Source organism: Mesoplodon densirostris, chromosome 2 (genome assembly GCF_025265405.1).
Source record: "Mesoplodon densirostris isolate mMesDen1 chromosome 2, mMesDen1 primary haplotype, whole genome shotgun sequence".
In the NCBI taxonomy this organism is placed as follows: domain Eukaryota; kingdom Metazoa; phylum Chordata; class Mammalia; order Artiodactyla; family Ziphiidae; genus Mesoplodon; species Mesoplodon densirostris.
The window spans coordinates 38,271,345-38,281,782 of record NC_082662.1 but is presented as its reverse complement, the minus strand read 5'-3'; positions in this window follow the sequence as shown (position 1 = coordinate 38,281,782).

Genomic DNA, 10,438 nt, shown 5'->3' with positions numbered 1-10,438 from the left:
ACCAGTTGGATGAATATTGGTGCCACTTAGTGAGAATGGGTAGGCTGAGGTAGGAGCTGGTCTGGACGTGTTTATTTTGAGCTCTTGGTGACTCCCGCACGTGGGAATGACAGGCAGATGGATGGTCATGTCTGGTCCATCCATAGAGAAGGGATCTGGACAGAAGGTGTTACTTTGGGAATCCTTGGCGTGTAAATGGTAACCAAAGCTACCACAATGAACGGAACCTAGGGAGAGTGCATAGAGCAAACTTTTCTTGTAAAGGGTAAGTTAATACTGTAGCCTTTGTGGGCTGTAGGGTCTGTGTCACCACTCAGGGGTTTTTTTAAATTAATTTATTTTTGGCTGTGTTGGGTCTCCCTTGCTGCACACGGGCTTTCTCTAGTTGCGGTGAGCGGGGGCTACTCTTTGTTGTGGTGTGCTGGCTTCTCATTGCGGTAGCTTCTCTTGTTGCGGAGCACGGGCTGGCTCTAGAGCGCAGGCTCAGTAGTTGTGGCGCACGGGCTTAGTTGCTCCGCGGCATGTGGGATCTTCCCGGATCAGGGCTCAAACCCTTGTCCCCTGCATTGGCAAGCGGATTCTTAACCACTGTGCCACCAGGGAAGTCCCTGCGCCCGCTCCCTAAATAGCAACTCTCCTTTTTCTCTACCCACTCAATACTAACATTGTTTTTACATGCTCATTATCTGTCTTCCCACTAAAATATAATAAGCATAAGAGTAGGAACTGTGTTGTTCACTACTGTATTTCCAACACCTAGAATAATGCCTGGCATTTAATAAGTACTCAATAAATATTTGAATGGTACTCAAATATTTGAGTAAATTATTGTTCTACTAACATTGTATTCAATGGGTTTTCCCATTAGACTGAGGTCTTAAGAATATAGTGCACATATGTCATTCATCTCTCCATCCCCAGCCCCTTGGCACAAGAAAAAGAAAAGGCAATTGCATTGGACATAAAAAGGAGAAAGTGGGGACTTCCCTGGCGGTCCAGTGGTTAAGACTCTGTGCTTCCATTGAAGGGGGCAGGGTTTGATCCCTAGTCGGGGAACTAAGATCCTGTATGTCACTTGGTGTGGCCAAAAAAACAAACCAAACCAAAAAAACCCCCCAAAAAAGGAGAGGTGGATTCAAGGGGCATTTGTTGGGTGATGGGATTTTGTGATAGACTGGATTAAGGGGATGAGAGAAGAGTGACATGAGGTTTCTTCCCTGGGAAAACACATTAATGGTGGGGTGACACCGCCATTAATAGAGAACACAGGAGAGGCAGGTTTCTGGAAAGTTCAATCTTAGGATGAGTTTGAATTGCCTGTGGGACATATAGGTGCTATTCTTTGTATTTAAAGTAGTTGGAAAGATGAGTCTGAAGCTTGGAAGAGAATGGGACTGATAATTCCCACCCCCACCCACCATGGTCTCACTCCTCTATCCACCTAACCCAGTGGTCCACCCCATCAGCTAGTCTGTATCACATGAGCATTTTGTTGTTACTGCAGAAAAAGCTATAATCAAAACCCAGTGCTATTTCATAATACGAACACTCAAAGTAGGAATAAAAGGAAATTTATTCAATATGGAAGAGAGTAGTTTACAAAGCCACAGCAAACATCGTGCTCAGTGTTTTGTTTTTTTGTTTTTGTTTTTTTGCATTATGTGGGCCTCTCACTGTTGTGGCCTCTCCCGTTGTGGAGCACAGGCTCCGGACGCGCAGGCTCAGCGGCCATGGCTCACGGGTCCAGCTGCTCCGTGGCTTGTGGGATCCTTCCAGACCAGGGTGCGAACCCGTGTCCCCTGCATCGGCAGGCGGACTCTCAACCACTGAGCCACCAGGGAACGTGCTCAGTGTTAAAGACTGAAAGATTTACTCCTGAAATCAGGAAGAAGGCCAGGAAGCAGGCCTTCACCACAGTTATTCAACAGTGTACTGGAAGTTCTACCCAGAGTCTTGAGGAAAGAAATAAAAGACATCCATGTGTGAATGGAAAAATTAAAACTGTGTTTATTCACAGAACACAGATCACATCATCTTATAAAACTTCATCTTATAAAACTTCCTATAACAACAAAAAATTATTTGAGCTAGTCAACTAATTTAGCAGTTATAGGACAACATATCAATTCACAAAAATCTGTCTTATATGTATACACTAGCAATAAATAATCTGAAAAAGAATTTATGAAAACAATTCCACTTTAGGGCTTACGTGGTGGCACAGTGGTTAAGAATCCGCCTGCCAATGCAGGGGACACGGGTTCGAGCCCTGGTCCGGGAAGATCCCACATGCCACGGAGCAACTAAGCCTGTGTGCCACAACTACTGAGCCTGCGCTCTAGAGCCCGCGAGCCACAACTACTGAAGCCCACACGCCTAGAGCCCCTGCTCCGCAACAAGAGAAGCCACTGCAGTGAGAAGCCCGCGCACTGCAGGGAAGAGTAGCCCCTGTTCGCTGCAAATAGAGAGAGCCCGCGCGCAGCAACGAAGACCCAAAATAGCCAAAAATAAATTAATTTAAAAAAACCAGAAAAACAAAAAATTCCATTTTAAATAATGTCAACATTAATATTTAGGAATATATTTAATCAAGTTATTAGACTTATTTTATGTATATAAAGTTGTCTGTACGTTTGAAATTACTAGAAAGTAAATTACTTTTCAAAATACCATGTCAATACCATGCCAGAAAAGCAGAGAAAACATCAAACTTCCATATAAAGACAAAGCCTTACCCAGATCCAATTCACCCAAAGTCTATATGTAATTTAGAGGCACTGTGAGAAGTTATATTAGGAGCTACTTTCTTCCACGTTGTGGATGACCTCAATGTGGTAGAAACAGTGGGATTTTTGAATTCCAATTTTCCCACAGCATTCCACCAAAAAACTGTCATAGTCTTGGCAAATCTCCCCACCAGCTACCAAGGCCTTCAGGTGCTCATTGGGCTGGTAAGGGTGGATGTAGTGCAGGAAACAGCCGGTCCCGGGGTCCCCCATTCTAGGCAGTAGAATCTATAGCTGTCTGGGGTGTTCAACAACCTCGACATCTTGCAGAAGTAGGTAGCAAATTGCTCACGTGGAGGCGCTGTAAATGAGCTGAGTATTTTTCTGGGTTGTAGCCGCCACCGTCGTCTGCATCTGCAGATCATGAGATACTGTGGTCCGTACTTTGTCTTCTTTTAGCAGAGATGTAACCAAACACAAATTCCTGTGCCCAATGCACAGTGAGGCCAAATATTTCCAAAACGTTGGAGTTTGGAGCAGAGAAAGGTTTCTTGCAGGGCCATGCAAGATGGAAGGCTCATGCCCCAAAACCCTGAACTGGAGCCTTTTTTTTTAAATGTACTTGAAAGGAAAACATAGATGCATCTGAATCTCTGTTGGGGCAATATTCAAGACGGACTCTGGAGTTCTTGAAATCAGAGCCAGACAGTTCTCTGTGTCCCACACCATGCCCTCCAAGTCTCTACTCTTGCTTTAGCAGAAGTCAAACAGGAGCTCTATGATTCTGTGTGATCCTGGAGAGATCCTCTCTTCTGCTGTCCTCCTAGCCAGGCCATCACTCCATGTGCTTTGAGACCATTAACATTAATTGTCTTATGCCTTTGTCCCTATTTTCATTAGTCACCTTAAAAAAATCATCTCCCAGATTATACCTATCACCCATGCTCTAATCCTGATATAGGTATTATATTATCTTTTTTAAACCGATCTTCCACCATTCTTCATTTTCTAAAAATCTTCTGTGTCCTGTGTCATTCATCAGAAAATTCCTGTATATCTTCAACCTCTTCTCTGAATGTCTCCTTTTAACATAAATCTGCTTCTTTCAGGATTTTCTCTCTCTTCTTGTCAGCCTTCTCAAGTGGAGGATGACTATGCTGTTCTCTAGATGGGAGACAGTTGTGCTCCATGGTCTTCATTGCCAATTTCAGACCATTCTTACTCTATCTTCCCTAAAAACTAAACTTTGAATCTAAGACTACAACAGTCACTGCTCCTCTTTATTGAACTTACCTATAAATTCTAGTTCTCACCAATTTGTGCCTGGAAGATTTTATGTCCTGACTCACTGTCTCTTCCTCTAATAATACCCTTGTCATTTTTTGGGTGCCTACACATGAGCATCTTTACCTCCCTCAACCTTAACCTTTCACCAGCTCCTCTCCCCGTAAGTCCTTAAACCTGGGATTGGTCCAACCTCTTGTGCCTGACACCTGGGTTACAGAATGCTGCTGGTTAAAGGCACGTATCTCTGCAGACTACTGCCACTAGGGATTAAGAACAATAATTGGTATTAGGCCCTGGAGGATCTTTACAATGAAAGACTTACTTGGGGAGTTCCCTGGCGGCCTAGTGTTTAGGATTCTGGGCTTTCACTGTGTGGTCTGGGTTCAAACTCCAATTGGGGAACTGCCTGTGCAGCGTGGCCAAAAAAAACTTACTTGAAGCATAAACTCTACTGGACAAGACAAGATATTTAGACTGTAATAAATGCTATGAAGGAAATAATGCGCTGTCTTAGGGCAAACGAGTTAAGATGCTCTTAGATTGCTTCTCTGGGGTGACAAGATACCTGGTGTAAACTGAGACCTGAAAGAAAAAAGGAACATTTTGAAGAGCTGTTGATTCCAGTCTGAAGGAACATCAAGTGTGAAAAGCCCTGAGAATGGTGTGCACTTCTGGAATGGTGGAGTAAGGATCTTGGAAAACCACTCCTCCATTAAAGCAACAAGAACACTGGCAAAAATCATCAAAATCAACTTTTCCAGAACTCTGAAATTAACTAAAGACTTACAACAATGCAAGGAGCATTTATTCAAGAACAACAGCTAAAACTTTGTTCAGTGATCTTTATTGCTTTTTAATTTGCCCTAATCCCCTCCTCTTCTCCTAGCTCCACCTTAGTTTTGAAAACCTAGCCCTCTGGCTAAGGTACTTGTGAAAAGTGGCAGCCTAACAGCAGGTGGAGGGGGCAGATGGGTCTGGAGCTCCCCAAAAGCCCCATCCCCAAAGAACTATCACCATTTGACCTGTCTGGCAGCTGGCTGAAAAGCTCCATTCTTAGGGCTTGTCTTTATTTGATCTCGCTCAAAGCTCACTCTGTGAACAGCCCTACCCCTGGTGTTTATAAGAAGAAAAAGTCAGGGGCAACACAATTGCCTGAGGCAGGATTACGAGTTGGGGCTGACAAAAGGCTGATAAAAAATAATAATAATAAAATATTTTTTAAAAAAGGAGAAATAGGAGAATATGGGAGTTTTTAAAATTCCCACATTTTCCTGGGAATCTAGAAAATCTAGACGGTCATGTGTGTATGCAGGACTGAGTACATGCCCAGTAAAGACCTGCAAAGGCCCTAATATCGGTGATATATGGCTGACCTTGAAGCTCTGCACAAGCAGGAAGTGAAGGCTGTTCAGCACGAGCAAGTGGAATTTATCTTAGGTTTGCAAGGTTGGTTTAACACCTGAAAATCAATCAATGTAATATACCTTATTAATAATAAAGGGGAAAAACACATGGTCACCTCAAAACACAGAAAAAGCATTTGACAAAATCCAATATCCCTTCATGATAAAAACACTCAACAAATTAGAGTGTTTAGAACAAATTAGAACTTCTTCACCTGATAAAGGAGCCACAGCTAACATCATAATTTATGATCAGGAACAAGACAAGGATATCCACTCTCACCACTTTTTTTTTCTTCGTCTTTATTCTTTTGGCTGCGTCGGGTCTTCCTTGTGGTGTGCGGGCTTCTCTCTTGTTGCGGTAGGTGGGCTTCTCTCTAGTTGTGGCATGCAGGTTTTCTCTCTCTAGTTGTGGTGCGCCGGCTCCAGGGTGCATGGGCTCTGTAGTTTGCGGCACGTGGGCTCTCTCGTTGAGGTGTGTGAGTTCGTAGTTGTGGCATGCGGGCTTAGTCGCCCAACCAGGGATCGAACCGGCATCCCCTGCACTGGAAGGCGGATTCTTTACCATTGGACCACCAGGGAAGTCCCTCTCACCGTTTCTATTCAAAATTACATTGGGTGTTTTATCCAGGGAAATTAGGCAAGAAAAAGAGATAAAAGGCATCTTAATTAAAAAGGAAGAAGTCAAACTTTATCTATTTACAGATGACATGATCCTATATAGAAAGAATCTCAAAGAATCTACAAAAAAACTATTATGGTTAATAAATGAATTTAGTGAAGTTGCAAGGTACAATATCAGCACACAATGGGGGCGGGGGGAGAGGAGATAAATTAGGAGTTTGGGATTAACATATACACACTACTGTACATAAGATAGATAAACAAGGACCTACTGTATAGCACAGGGAACTATATACAATATCTTGTAATAATCTATAATGGAAAAGAATCTGAAAAAGAATATATACATATATATATATAACTGAATCACTGCTGTACACCTGAAACTAATACATTGTAAATTAACTGTACTTCAATTTTTTTTTAATTTGATTTATTTTTATTTTTATTATTTTATTTATTTATTTATTTATTTATTTTTGCGGTACGCGGGCCTCTCACTGTTGTGGCCTCTCCCATTGTGGAGCACAGGCTCCAGACGCACAGGCTCAATGGCCACGGATCACGGGACCAGCCACTCCGCGGCATGTGGGATCCTCCCGGACCGGGGCACGAAGCTGTGTCCCCTGCACTGGCAGGCGGACCCTCAACCACTGCGCCACCAGGGAAGCCCCTGTACTTCAATTTTTAAAAAGAGGTTAAAAAAAAAGATCAACACACAAAAATCAGTTGTGTTTCTATACACCAGCAATTAACAATCTGAAAAGGAACTTAAAAATAGTTCCTTTTGCAATAGCATCCAAAAGAATAAAATACCTAGGAAATAAATTTAACCAAGGAGGTGAAAGAGTTGTACACTATAAAATATTGTTGAAAGAAATTAAAGACCTAAATAAATGGAAAGACATCTTGCATTCATGGATTGGAAGACAATATTAGGATGGCAATACCACCCAGAGTGAATGTAATCCCTATCAAAATTCCATCAGCCTTTTTTGCAGAAATGGAAAAGCTGATCCGTAAATTCACATGCAATTGCCAGTGTTCCCGAATAGCCAAAACAATATTGAAAAAGAACCAACTTGGAGGACTCACACTTTCTGATTTCAAAACTTATGGGAGTTCCCTGGTGGCCTAGTGGTTGGGATTTCGGTCTTTCACACCCGTGGCCCAGGTTCAATCCTTGGTCGGGGAACTGAGATCCCACAAGCCTTGCGGCACAGCTGAAAAAAATAAGAAAAACCTTATTACAAACTACAGTAGCCAACAGTGAAGTATTGGCATAAGGATAGACATATAGACTTATGGAATAGCATTTAAAGTCTCAGAAATCAGCCCACTCATATATGTTCATTTTCTTTTTAAAAAATTTATTTTCATTATTTCTTCCAGTTTATTGAGATATAATTGATATATAGCACTGTATAAGCTTCAGTTGTACAGCATGATGATTTGATTTATATACTTATGAAGTGATTATCACAATAAGTTTAATGAACATCATCTCATATAGATATAAAATAAATAGAAAAAAAATTTTTTCCTGTGAGAACTCTTAGGATTGACTCCCTTAACAACTTTCATGTATAACATATGGCAGTGTTAACTATATTTATCATGTTGTACATCACATCCCTAGCACTTATTTATCTTATAAATGGAAGTTTTTACCTTTCGACTGCCTTCATTCAATCCCCTCCTCCCTCTGCCATCAACTGACTTTCAACAAGGTTGCCAAGACAATTCAATGGGGGAAAGAATAGTCTTTACAATAAGTGATGCTGGAAAAACTGGATCTCCACATGCAAAAGAATAAATTTGGACCCCTATCTCATAGCAGCTACAAAAATTAACTCAAAATGGATCAATGACCTAAATATAGGAACATAAAACTCTTAGAAAAAAACATTAGAGTAAATCACAGCATTGGATTTGGCATGAGATTCTTAGGTATGACACCAAAAGCACAGGCAACAACAAAAATGTAAGTTAGACTTCATCGAAGTTAAAAACAGTTGTGCTTCAAATGATACCATCAAGAAAGTGAAAAGACAACTCACAGTATGAGGGAAAATATTTGCAAATTATACATTTGATAAGGGTCCAGTATCTAGAATATATAAAGAGCTCTTACAAGTCAACAATAAAGACAATCCAACTTAAAAAACGGGCAGAGGACTTGCATATACACAAGAGAATTGAAAACATATGCTCAGACAAAAACTTGTACATGAGTATTCATAGCACAAATGGTCTGTTCATAATGCCAAAAAGTGGAAACAACCCCCAAATTCATCAACTGAAGGATAAACAAAAAGTGGTATAGCCATGCAATTGGAATATTATTTGGCCATAAAAAGGAGTGAATTGATACATGCTACAATATGATTCTTTAAAACATATGCAAAGTGAAGGGCTTCCCTGGTGGCACAGTGGTTGAGAGTCTGCCTGCCGATTCAGGGGATGCGGGTTCGTGCCCCGGTCCGGGAGGATCCCACATGCCGTGGGGCGGCTGGGCCTGTGAGCCATGGCCACCGGGCCTGCGTGTCCGGAGCCTGTGCTCTGCAACAGGAGAGGCCGCGGCAGTGACAGGCCCGCATACCGCAAAAAAAAAAAAAAAAAAAAGCTAAGTGAAGAAGCCAGACGCAAAAGACCACATATTATATGATTCCATTTATATGAAATGTCCAGAATAGGCAAATCCGTAGTGAAGGAAAAATAGATTTGTTGTTTCCTGGGGCTGCAGGGAGAGATGAATGGGGGTGTGTATGTGGCTGCTTGTGGGTAATATATATATATATTTTTTTTATTGAGGTATAGTTGACGTGCAACAGGATTTCTTTTTGGGTCATAAAAATGTTATGGAATTAGGGGTGATGGTTGCCCAATTAAATGAGTATACTAAAAACCACTAAATTGTACACTTTAAAAGAGTGAATTTTATACTGTGAATTACATTTCAATAAATGTAAAAATTACATTTTCATTATTTTTTGTTTGTTTTTGTTTGTTTGTTTTTTTGCGGTACGCGGGCCTCTCACTGTTGTGGCCTCTCCTGCTGCAGAGCACAGGCTCCGGACGCGCAGGCCCAGCGGCCATGGCCCACGGGCCCAGCTGCCCCGCGGCACGTGGGATCTTCCCGGACCGGGGCACGAACCCGTGTCCCTTGCATCGGCAGGCGGACTCTCAATCACTGCGCCACCAGGGAAGCCCACATTTTCATTATTTTTGAAAAAGCCCTGGCATATTCAAGAAATAAAGGCCAGTGTGGTTGGAGAACAGTGAGTGGTTAGAGAACCTCTCATTCATTCATTCAAAATACATTTTGTGTGCTTGTCATATGTTCAGGATATTGTGGATACAGTATTAAAACAAAAATCTTTGTTCTTATGTGCTTAAATAGCTAGTAATTGTATAGCACTTATTAAATGTGAGACATTGTACCTATTGCTGGGTGTGTGAACTCAGTTTTCTTTTCTTTTTTTTTTTTGGCCACACCGCGCAGCTTGCAGGATCTTAATTCCCTAACCAGGGATCCAACCCAGGCCCCTGGCAGTGAGAGAGTAGAGTCCTAACCACTGGACCACCAGGGAATTCCCAAACTCAATTTTCATAGTAATTCTATACTTTACCAGCATTATTCCCATTTCAGAGAGCACAGAGGTTAAACAACCCACTTAAGGTTCTGCAGTCACAGAGGTCGGATCCCACCCTGCACTATGGCTTCAGAAGCTGGGCTCTTAGCTTCCAAACCATTCTGCTCAAATTATATTCTCACTGGACCAATAGAGAGGAGCTGACCAGGTGGGGCCTAATAGGCCATGATAGGGCATTTAGAATTTATTCTTTGTGTTATTAAAGGGTTCCAAGCAGGGGAGAACCTATAAAGATTCTTCTGGCTGCTTGGGGAGAATGGGTCACTGGGAGTTAAGAATTCACGAAGCGGGGCAGTTAGGGAAGGTGGTCAGGTCTGGGATGGTGGCATTGGATCTTTGCAATTCTGAGGTGGGTATTGGTGGCCTTGTTTTACAGATGTGGGAGAAGCTAGGTATCTGGAAGCTTTTAAGGCCTCAAGAGTTAGTGCCATTTCTGTCCAACTTCTCACTTAGCTGAATTTCTGAATCCAGGCCCTCCCTCTATTTGGTTATTTAATGGCACCTCAAACTCCTGTAATTTTCTCACCACGAGGTAGAGAATGCCCCTACTTTACAATGAAGTAACTGAGGCTGAGAGGGCTAGAACCTGGTCCATCTGATCCCACTCTTCTCTGGAGTTTCTGCAGTAGCCCACATGCCCCATGCCCCACCGTGTCTCCCGGACTGAGGCCTTTCTAAAACACACATTTGGTTGTATGGCTCCCAGGCTAAAAACCTTTCAGTGGCACCTTACCATTTAGAT